Here is an 11,337-nt window from a genome sequence, read left to right as displayed (position 1 = left end):
GAGCTTTCAATCTAATAGGGAAGACAATGTGAAAATAAAAATACAGAAAACAACTGTATAGAAGATAAATAGGAAATAATTAACAGGGAAAAGCACTAGAATTGAAAGGGATTAGGGAAGACTTTCTGTAGAATAGGGGATTTTAGGTGGAACTTAAAGGAAGCAAGGGATGCTGGCAGTTGGAATGGAGGGGGGAAAAGCATTTCAGGCAATGGGAGACACCAGAGAAAATACTTGAGGTTGAAAGATGGAAGCCAGTGTCACTGAGTCAAAGAGAGGGTGTCAGAGAAGGAGAGAGCTAGGTTATAAAGGGGCTTGAATGCCAAACAGCATTTTTTTCTCATGTAAGTTTTTTACTGAGAGCATACTGTTCATCATTTCTTATAACAGAATATCATTTCATCATAATCGCATTCCACAATTTATTCAGCCATTTCCCAACTGATGGGCATCTCCTCAATCTCCAGTTCCTTGCCACCAGAAAAGAGCTGCTTTAAATATCTTTATGCATATAGGTTCTTTTTCTTCCTATTTTTTATCTCTTGTGGTACATAGTCCCAGGAGGAATACTGCTAGGTCTTAGAGTAGGTATGGTTTTATAGCCCTTTAGGCATAGTTCCAAATTGCTCTACAGAATTGTTGAATCACTTTATAACTCCTCCAATAGTTCATTAATGTCTCATTTTCCTCATATTTCCTCCAACATGTATCATTTTCTTTCTGTCCTATTTACCAATCTAATAGGTATAAGATAGTGTCTCAGAATTGTTCTAATCCACATTTCTCTCAAATTGTGAGTTTGAACATTTAAAAAATGATTTAAATAGATAAACTTAACTAAAACTATTCATATCTTTTGATCAGTTATCAATTAGGGAATGGTTCTTATTTTTAGTAAATTTAACTCAGTTCTCTATGTTTGAAAAACAAGGTCTTTATCAGGAAAAACTTGTTTCAGTATTTCCCCCCAGATACTACTGCCTAACTGTATTTCTCTCCTCCTATTCTCCCACCCCCATTTATTCTATTCTCTTTCACACTGTCCCTCCATAAAAGTGGTTTGCATCTGACTCCCACCTCCCACAATCTTCCTTCCCTTGTCACCTCCCCCTTTCTCTCATCCCCTTTACCTCCTACTTTCTCTAGAGTAAGATAGATTTCTATACCCAATTGAGTGTGTATTTTATTCCCTTTCTGAGTCAATTCTGATGAGAGTAAGGCTCACTCACACTCCCTCATGCCCCCCTTCAATTCCACTGAAAACTTTTTGTATTTTGTATTTGATCCTGGAAGCAACAGCCCCTGGTGTTTATTGATGGGGTGAGAGAAGGGAGATGTGTGACATGATCGGAGCTGAACTTTAGGAAAATCACTTTAGTGCTGAAGGGAGGATGGATTGGGATTGGGATAAAGAGGGAATCAATTGAAGAAATTTAAAAATGAGGTTTAAAATGTTTTTGAAAAATGTTTTTAGGGTAGTCTGGTTTCAGGTTTAAATGTGGTAAATTCATGAAAGAACCAGCTCTGACCCACATGTATTTTGGGGAGGGGTTCTTTTACAAGGCAATGGGGTTAAATGGCTTGCCCAAGGTCACACAGCTAGGTAATTATTAAGACTGGATTTGAACTCAGGTCCTTCTGACTCCAGGGCTAGTACCCTATCCACTGTGCCACCTAGCTGCCCACAACTGACATATATCTTGGGCCAAAAAGGTTTAATATTTAAGTATTGCTGTGCTTAATAGAAGCTTAAGAAAGATGCTTGCTGCAGGAGTAGCAGCAGTTATGAAAGGAAAAGCAGTAAGCAAAGGTACAGGAGCATGACAGGTTACCTGGGGGATGAAGCTCTCCAAAGGGAGAGGCTGGTTTCCCAAAGGAGGATAAGCAACTCAACCGAGTAGAGGGTGAGCTTTTAAAGGGGTAGGAAGATGAGGTAATTAGATATACTTTGATAAGGGTTAGAGCTCAAAGAGAAATAGTGAAGAAATTAAGGAATGTAGATGAGGAGCAGTAACTCAAAGACCCTTCAGGTTAGGGATCCATTATTTTATGGATCAGGACTTACAAGTGGGCAGGGACTTGCCTACTCCTTTCCAGGGAGGGATGAGGTATTTCACTAAAAATTTCACTGACCTCATCTCATAATTTGAACAATGGGATGGGAGTCAGTGTTAATATAAGGCCTACTTAGACATCAATTATTTGACTGGTTATTAGTCAAATTAGTTACAGAATATTTTTCTGTCTCATATTTCCTGTACTATAATAGGGCTTCAGATTGGTTGAGAAGTAAGAACTGAAACTCCCTTTCTTCTCCATTAGTCTCATGACTACTATTTGCTTCTCAACTTCTCCCCTTGCTCCATACACAGAATAGGGAACATGTCTGCTTCTTACCCCTAGGCATAGCTCCCTTCCTCAGTTGTCCTGGATCTGCATCCCAGAACTTAAAAGCAGGAGATTAAAAAACACCTGTTTCCCCACCCTGTACAGGGTCTTAGTGTCCTGATATGAATCTCTCTCTCTCTCAATCTCTCTCTGTCTCTCTCTGTCTCTCTCTCTCTCCCCCCCCTTCCCTCCCTCCCTCCCTCCCTGGCTAATTTGCAGTAGTAGAAGCTTAGATCAACATAGATCTAGTCACATGGAGCTGGGCCATATTGTTCCAGCAGAGGGAGGGAGGGAAGGAGAGACAGAGAGAAAGAGAGAAAGAGAGAGAGAGAGAGAGAGAGAGAGAGAGAGAGAGAGAGAGACTGAGAGACTTCCTCTCTCCCTTCTCCCGCTGGAACAATATGGCCCAGCTCCATGTGACTGGATCTATGTTGATCTAAGCTTCTACTCCTGCAAATTAGTCTGTCCTTCACTATCATGCTACTTCTCCAAAGAATTTAATCTGTCAACTTTTTGTAATCATCTGTGAATTTTATGTAGTAACCTATGAACTTTTAAAGTAACTGTTTGAGCAACCTGTGAATTAAAATTTAAGCCTTTCTTACCTCTGGGTCAGATGGTCTGTGAGTTTCTCTCTTAGAATGAATCAATTGGGGCGGCTAGGTGGTGCAGTGGATAGAGCACCGAACTTGGAGTCAGGAGTACCTGAGTTCAATTCCAGCCTCAGACACTTAATAATTACCTAGTTGTGTGACCTTGGGCAAGCCACTTAACCCCACTGCCTTGCAAAAACCTAAAAAAAAAAAGAAAGACTCAATCATCTGTCATCAGGTCTGGTGCCCCCTCTGGCCCTGGGGGGCATCTCCCCGAACTGAATGGGTTAGACCCTATTCCCAGGGTCCATAGGTCCATAGATCTGTCTCCCTATGCTCATCTGTGCTAGAAAATAATGAATCCAAATCAGGATTTTTTTCTGTGATTTTTTTTTTAAGATCTGTTGGGAAGAATTTGGGAGATGGGAGTTTGTTATACTTCTTCCTGCTCTTTTGTCATCCTGGAGGGAAGTCATCTTGGTTCTATTTTCTGAGATAGTTTAGATGGTGTGAGGCAGAAGAGCTGGGAGGATGTGAAGTTACAATTAGAGAGAAATTTCACAGGTGAAGATAATGGCTCCAGCATAGTTATGGGTGATGATTTGGATGAAAATGTGACCATTTCTGTGGGTGGTAGATTGGATGAAATGTGATCTGAAGGTGATGAACTGGAAGATCAGAGGACTCAAAAATCTTAACACCCAGAGAAGTGCCCATGAATTAAACTATCACATAGTTGTCCTCATTTGTAAAATGATGAAGTTTTAGGACAGATGACCTCCAACTCCCTCAAGTGCTAGATCTAGGATGAATAAATGAAAAAATATTTATTAAGCATTCACTATGTGACAAACATGTGAAGTGCTTGTCATTAAGAAGATTGAGACAGTCCCTGTTCTCATGTAATTCACATTGTCTCCAAATTCAAGCATCCTATTATCCCCCACTCCTTTCTTCTGAATTCCCTGATGCAGTTATTATCATCTCTGAAATGAAACTCTGAGGCAATTGGTCACATACACCGAAGGAGCTGAAGAAAGTTAGTGATGTACACCACTCTAGAGATCTTACCTATCAGGAAGTAGTTAACCTGAAAGGTCTTTGGCTTAGCTATTCTAATATAATTTATTTATTATAATTATTTATATATTATTTTAATTATCTTGTAGATAAATGTGGAAAAGGATTCCCACAAGCTATTATCCTAAGAAGTCCATGATCTTACTGTATTTTGCCTCAGACCTTTCCTTTTCCCATTATTTAATTTTTCTTATTATTTCAATGTCATCGGTCATCATCACTTAACTTTGGGGGCAGATTCTTCCCAGGTTAGAGTGAAATGGACAGAATTGAAACTAGAACCCAAGTTTTCTGACTTTCCAATAGAATGCATGTTCCATTGCCTCAGGGCTGGTCAAATTGATTTTTAAAGGGTAAATAAATCATATATTTCTTATGGATGAGTATAGCTGAAGAGGACCGGCCACAAAAATTCCATTCCATTTTAAGCTTCCTGGCAATATAGAAAGAAACACATTAAGTCAATCAATAGATTCACTCATTCATTCAGCAATTATTCTTTCAGATATATATACACAAGACAGTTCTAGGTGCCCAACAAGATACAAAGAATACGCTAGTAGCCTCTTCTTCAGAAAGTGACAATTTAGCTGCTACACATACAAAAATCACAATATACATTGTATACTATTTTGTCTTTTGAAATGTTTCTTTTTTGCAATTGTTATTCTAATCATAGCATATACAGACTTACAGTAATACATATGTATGCACATACACATGTATAGATATAGAATCCTGAGATCTATAATAATATTTTTAATTGTCTTTGTTTAAACAACTCACCAACTTAGTTCCTTTGAACCAAGAACAAGTTGGGCTTTTAAGTGGAGTATGTAGCCTTAGTAAATCTTAAGAATATAGAATTAAAATAAAATGACAGAAAATTGGTGTGGTTAGGTGGTGCAGTAGATAGAGCACCGGCCCTGGGGTCAGGAGGACCTGAGTTCAAATCCGACCTCAGACACTTAATAATTACCTAGCTGTAGGTATAGCCTTGGGCAAGCCACTTAACCCCATCACCTTGCAAAAATCTAAAAAAGAAAATAGAATATAGGTTAGCCATGAAGATTTATTTTTTTTAAAGGTTTTTGCAAGGCAATGGGGTTAAGTGGCTTGCCCAAGACTATACCTACAGCTAGGTAATTATTAAGTGCCTGAGGTCGGATTTGAACTCAGGTCCTCCTGACTCCAGGGCTGGTACGTCATCCACTGTGCCATCTAGCCACCCCCATGAAGATTTATTCTTTAGAATTTACCAAAAACCTAGAGGTGGAGGCCATCTGTCAAAAGGACTGCCTTGAACTGAGCAAACATTTATCCAAAAACAAAAAATGGGGGAAAATCATTAACCTCCTTGGAATCCTATGAAGGTTGCACAATATTAAGTTGCCCAACTTCTCCTCAAAGACTATCATTTTATATAATATTATTTGATGAATTTGAAAGATCAAAAAATGAACCCTTGGTATAAAGTCACATGGAAATGAAGGGAATAACAGCAGGCTGGATCTGAGCAGACTCCAGCAAGTGGGTAGTGGGGAGAGCAAGTCTTTACTTTGTAGAGTGTGGAAAATAGGAGACAAGGTGGTATGATTTACTGGGACTGGGAGTCATTGGGGTCTCCATGGAAAAATGTGTTTTTTGGGGGATTACCAAGGTGTGATTGGGTGTTCCTTGGAGATTTGTATTTGTATACTTAAGAAAGGATAATCAATGGGGCTCTCAGGACCAGATCCAACAGAACTGTAGTCTTCCTGAACTTTAATCATATGAGGGCAAGCCAAGTTTTCCAAATCATTTGTCTTCCTGAGTTTGTAATCAACATAGATGGAAGATATTGGGGGATCTTGACTTCTTAGCTCCTGACAAGGGTGACTGTAAGGTATTCACTTTGAAAAATCCCCAAACAGGAACATAATTCGAGAAACTTCTTATCCTTAAACACCCATCTCCACTAGGGTGGTCTGAATTCCTGGGAGACACCCACTTCACAGAACCTTCAAGGTGCCCTTCTGTAGGTTCCAGTGTTCCAGAAGCAGTCTGGACAGCAGGGTCATACCTCCTTGGTCCTAGATGACCACTCTCCCAGGCACCCAAGGTGTCATCTTCAACTGTTCATCCATTCAGTCACATCTGATTCATTCTGACCCCACAATACTGCCCATGGGGTTTTCTTGATACTGGAGTGGTTTGCCATTTTCTTTTCTCAGAAAGACCAGGGTTCAAATCCAGACCCGGATACCAACTGGCTTTGGGGCCTCAAGCAAGTTACTTAACCTCTACCTGCCTCGGTTTCCCCAGTCATAAAATTGGGCTCAAAAACCTCCAGGAGTGGCGCAGTGGATAGAGCACCGGCCCCGGAGTCAGGAGTACCTGAGTTCAAATCCGGCCTCAGACACTTAATAATTACCTAGCTTTTGGGAAAGTCACGAACCCCATTGCTTTGAAAAAAATCTAAAAACAAAGATGAGAGACTGTAGGGCATACAGCAGGCGCTTACTAAGGACCAGCTGGCAGCCCTCCCCACGTGGCTCGCACTCCAGGGGAAGGGGAGGGCCCGGGGGACGGAAGCCAGGATGGCCAGTTCTCGCGCTATCTCACGAGACCTCGCTCCGCCCCGCCCCTCGGCCTCCACAGTGGGTCCCTTGGGCGGAAGGAGCCGGTCTCCGCACCGAGGCCCTGAGGCTCCGCGCGCCTGGTGCCGGGCTCGAGGGCCTCGTTCTCGAAGCGGCGTGACGGGCGCGGAGGGGGAGGGGACGGGGAAACCCAAGCGCGGCCGGACGACCGGAATCCTGGCGGAAAAGTCGATTTCCAGCGACGCAGAGCGTCACGTGACGACACGCCGCTGTCCAATGGAAGCGCGAGCCCGGCGAGGAAGCGGCTCCTAGTTTAACCTTAGACCTTCCGGGTGGGCGGGACAGCTAGGCCACGTGACTCTGCCGCGCACGCGCAGTAGGCGGAGGCGGCTCCTCAGGATTTTTCTTAGCTCTCGACGTCTTTGAGTTCGAGTCCCCTATTTTACAGATGAAGAAACTGAAACCCTAGAAGCGAGGAGATGACTTAGAGCCACCCAGCTCGGAGGCGTCTGAGGCAAGGTTCGAATTCAGGGCTTCCTGACTGGCTCACCGGTGGCCTCAGTTTTTCAAGCAAAACCCCCAAAAAAGGAATGAGAAATGAGGCGTCCACTTGCCCTTTCTTTCGTTCCTCCAGATACATTTTATTGTTTTTACTTATCTCTAAAGTAATCCTTTGAAAATCTGATTGTTATAACATCGAAAAAGTAAATTCTTTTAGGCAAAGCATTTTTAATAGAAGAAATAATTTATATTTTTATATACTTTGTATAGGATATAATTACATGCATAATTTAACATAATCAAATCTTATATGAGAAATAATTAGGCATAATTTCTTGGGCTCAGTGAGAAGCCAAATCCAGTGGCCTTTTCTCAGTCCTCCGTTCTCTTGAACTCTGAACCTTGGGCCTTCAAAGCCCTTTACAACCTGACCTTCTGGTCTCATACTTTCCTCTCCCTACCTCCTCTGGATTTGGTGACTTTTAGCCTCCTTGCTGTTTCTCATTTCCCAACTCCCAAGAATTTTCCCCTGTTTGGAACTCTACCTCCTCATCTCCACCCCCAGGATTCTCTCAAGTCCCATCTAAAACCCCACTTTCCAGTGGGAAGCTTTCACAATGCCCCTTAATGTCCTTCCACCCTCAGATGATCTCTGATTTATCCTCATTGAATCTTCTTACATAATTGTTTGCATGTTTTCTTCCCTTGAAATTCCAACTTTCTTTTGCCTTTCTATTCCCAAGCCCTTACCACATTGCCTGGCAAGGAGTAGGCGATACCTAGATACTTGTTAACTGACCGACTAAAATAGAAGAAAGGCTAACTTGTGGGATGATTGCCGATGTAATACTTTAAAGTTGTTGGAGTAATTAATATGTACGTATATGTAAAATAATCTCTTGAGTTTCATAACAAACCTGTGAAACAGGTTCCTCAGGTATTATTATTCCCAGTTTATGCAAGAGGATACCAAGGCCTAGAAAAGTTAAATAACTTGCCCAAGGTCATACAGCTAATTATATCAGGGGTAGGATTTAAGCTCAAATTTTCTGGACTTCTAAGTATGTCACTCTATCCACTAAGACTTGATCTGTTTGTTCCCTGGGCCAGCACAAAGAACAATGACTGAAAGTTTTGGAGTAGCATACAGACTCCATATAAGGAAAAGCATCTTGAACAATTAGAGCTATACAGAAGTTGAAGATGCTACTTCTGAAGGTCAGAGACTTCCACACATTAGAAGTTGTGGACAAAGATAGGTTTACCACTTGCTGGGGCTGTTATCAAATGAACAAAATGGTCCCCGGGGCCCCTATGTTATGAAGGTGAACCAAGAGAACGTGTTACATGTAACAAGAGTTACATGAAATATGTTTATTAAAATCTCAGTAGCTGTGAAAATTTGTAAATATATGACTTATTTACAAATTAAGACTTCACATACAAGGATTATGTAAGGTTTTGTTTTTCCCTTATAGCAGGTTTAGGATATGAGTGCCTTAATTGTAGCTCAATCTTCCCTTCATGAAGTTAATCCTGCTTTGATAGTGTCTCAGTCTTAATATATATGGATATAGGTTCATCAATAATAGCTAGTACTTGTTTTAAGGTTCACAAAGTTTTTTTTAAATTTTATTCATTTAAGGCAATGGGGTTAAGTGACTTGCCCAAGGTCACGCAGCTAGGTATTTATTAAATGTCTGAGATTGGATTTGAACTCAGGTCCCCCTGACTCCAGGGCTGGTGTTCTATCTACTCCACCACTTAACTGCCCCCCATGTTTACAAAATTCTTATAAAAATTATCTCACTTGGGGTGGCTAGGTGGCGCAGTAGATAAAGCACCGGCCCTGGAGTCAGGAGTACCCGGGTTCAAATCTGGTCTCAGACACTTAATAATTACCTAGCTGTGTGGCCTTGGACAAGCCACTTAACCCCATTTGCCTTGCAAAAACCTAAAAAAAATTATCTCACTTCATCTTCACGATAACTTTGGGAGGCTTGTCCTGTTATCATCCCTATTTAACAGATGGGAAAACTAAGGCATACTGAAGGGAAGTGACTTGCCCAAGGTTTTACAGCTAATGGGTTTTTTTTTTAGTTTTTTTAATAATGCAGTGAGGTTAAATGATTTGCCTAAGGTCACACAGCTAGGTAATTATTATGTGTCTGAGATCAGATTTGAACTCAGGTATTCCTGATTCCAGGTCTGGTGCGTTATCTACTGCATCACCTTAACTGCCCTACAGCTAGTGTTTTGAGAGATTTGTAATTCAGATCTTTCTGACTATAGGTCAAGCATGTTATCCATTGTGCTACATAACTGTCTCTATACACACATCCAGGTATATGTCTCTTTATAGAAATTTTCACACATGCATACAAGGTGTTCTAGCTGTCATAGTTCATTCAACTTTAAGCTATTAAAATTTAAAACTGCACAGATCCAGTGATACTAGCTTCTTTGCTGTTCCTCATTCCCCAGCTAACAAACATGCACATAAAATGGGACAACTAGGGAGTACCACAGTGTACAGATCACTGGGCCCGGAGTCAGGAGGACTCATTTTCCAGAGTTCAACTCCAATCTCAGATATTTCCTAACTAATCCTAGGCAAGTCACTTCACCTTGTTTGCCTCAATTTCCTCATCTGTAATATATACTGGAGAAGGAAATGGTAATCCACTCTGGTATGACTACCAAGAAAACCCCAAATGGGGTCTTGACTATACAATAACAAAGATGTTCAGGATACCAATTTGTGTGTGTTGTATGTACATAAATATATATTTATGCAGAAAAAATATTTCTACATATGTATATGCATATCTATGAATATATAAATATGCATACAAATTCTGCTTATTAGCTCTCATGTTCATCAAAGTTTGAGACTAGGGCTGATAGTATTCCTTTCTTGCTTTGGAGCCTTCTATCAGGGACAAGTTTGTGTTTCTTTGTCAGGAATGGATGTGTCTCCTATTACCCAGTATGGGCCAAAATTTCTACCTGCTGCCATTATTAATTACACCAGACAAATATTTGATGACCATTTGCCCAATTTTTTTCTTTTTTAACAAGGGGGGGGTGGAACACATTCATAATAACAATAATGGTAAGCAATTGAGAAATAAATCATTTTTTTAAGGCATCAGCTAATGTGAATGAGGAAGAGAATTGGCTTCTTCCCCTAGGCATTGCTTCCTTCTAAGATTAGGAAGAATGAGAATGAAATTACCCATCAGGTTAATGGAGTTAGCCTGGGATTCAACCTATTTTTTTGCTTCTGTCTATCACAGGGTCATGGTAGAAGAAGGGAGGGAAACTGCTCCATTCTGCCCAGTATACTCCCTCCTGCATGGGGGGAGAGGGACCTAGCAAAATGGATAATTTGACTCCTTTCAGTTCCTCTATTTCAAAAATAGTCCCAAAAAGCTAAGTCAAAGATGCCACTAAACTGGGCTAGCTTCTGCCTATCTCTGATCTCCACAGCAGCACTGAAAACCTAGATGCTCCATTCATAGTTCAGAATCTCTGTTAGCTGTTGTGACACAAAGAACCTAGGATTTGGAGTCAGGATACCTGGACTCAAATCCCAGATCTGCCTTGTAGTAGGTAGACTTTAGCCCCTCTCATAGGCCTTGTACAAAGTGACTGGGCACATTTGTGATTTGTTCAATTTCTTTTTCTATGTGAGGTTATTTAAGTATTTCATTTCCTCTTCTGTTAATTTGAGTAATTTATATTTTTGTAAATATTAATTCATTTAATTTAGATTATCAGTTTAATGGCATATAATTGGGCAAAACAGTTCCTGATACTTTAATTTCATCTTCATTGATGGTGAATTCACCTTTTTTATTTTTGATATAGACAGTTTGATTTTTTCTTTTTTTAATCAGATTAACCAACAGTTTATTTTATTGTTTTTTAAATGAAACCAGCCTTTGGTTTTATTTATTATTTTTTTTTTAGCTTTTCATAGAATAATGACATTATGTCTTAATTGTATAAGGTAGGCCAAAAGATGATACAGTTAAGTAGCTAAAAATTGCACCAAGATTTTTGGGACACTTTATATGAAAAAATAAGGGACATTTTTCTGTTTGACTCCTAGAAGACAGAACTAGGACCAGTTTCTGTGGTTAAATTTTTTTTTTAATTCAAACCTTAAGCACCTAATGTAAGTAGGGCAG

Source organism: Macrotis lagotis, chromosome 1 (genome assembly GCF_037893015.1).
Source record: "Macrotis lagotis isolate mMagLag1 chromosome 1, bilby.v1.9.chrom.fasta, whole genome shotgun sequence".
Taxonomy (NCBI): Eukaryota; Metazoa; Chordata; class Mammalia; order Peramelemorphia; family Peramelidae; genus Macrotis; species Macrotis lagotis.
This window is presented reverse-complemented; position numbering follows the sequence as displayed.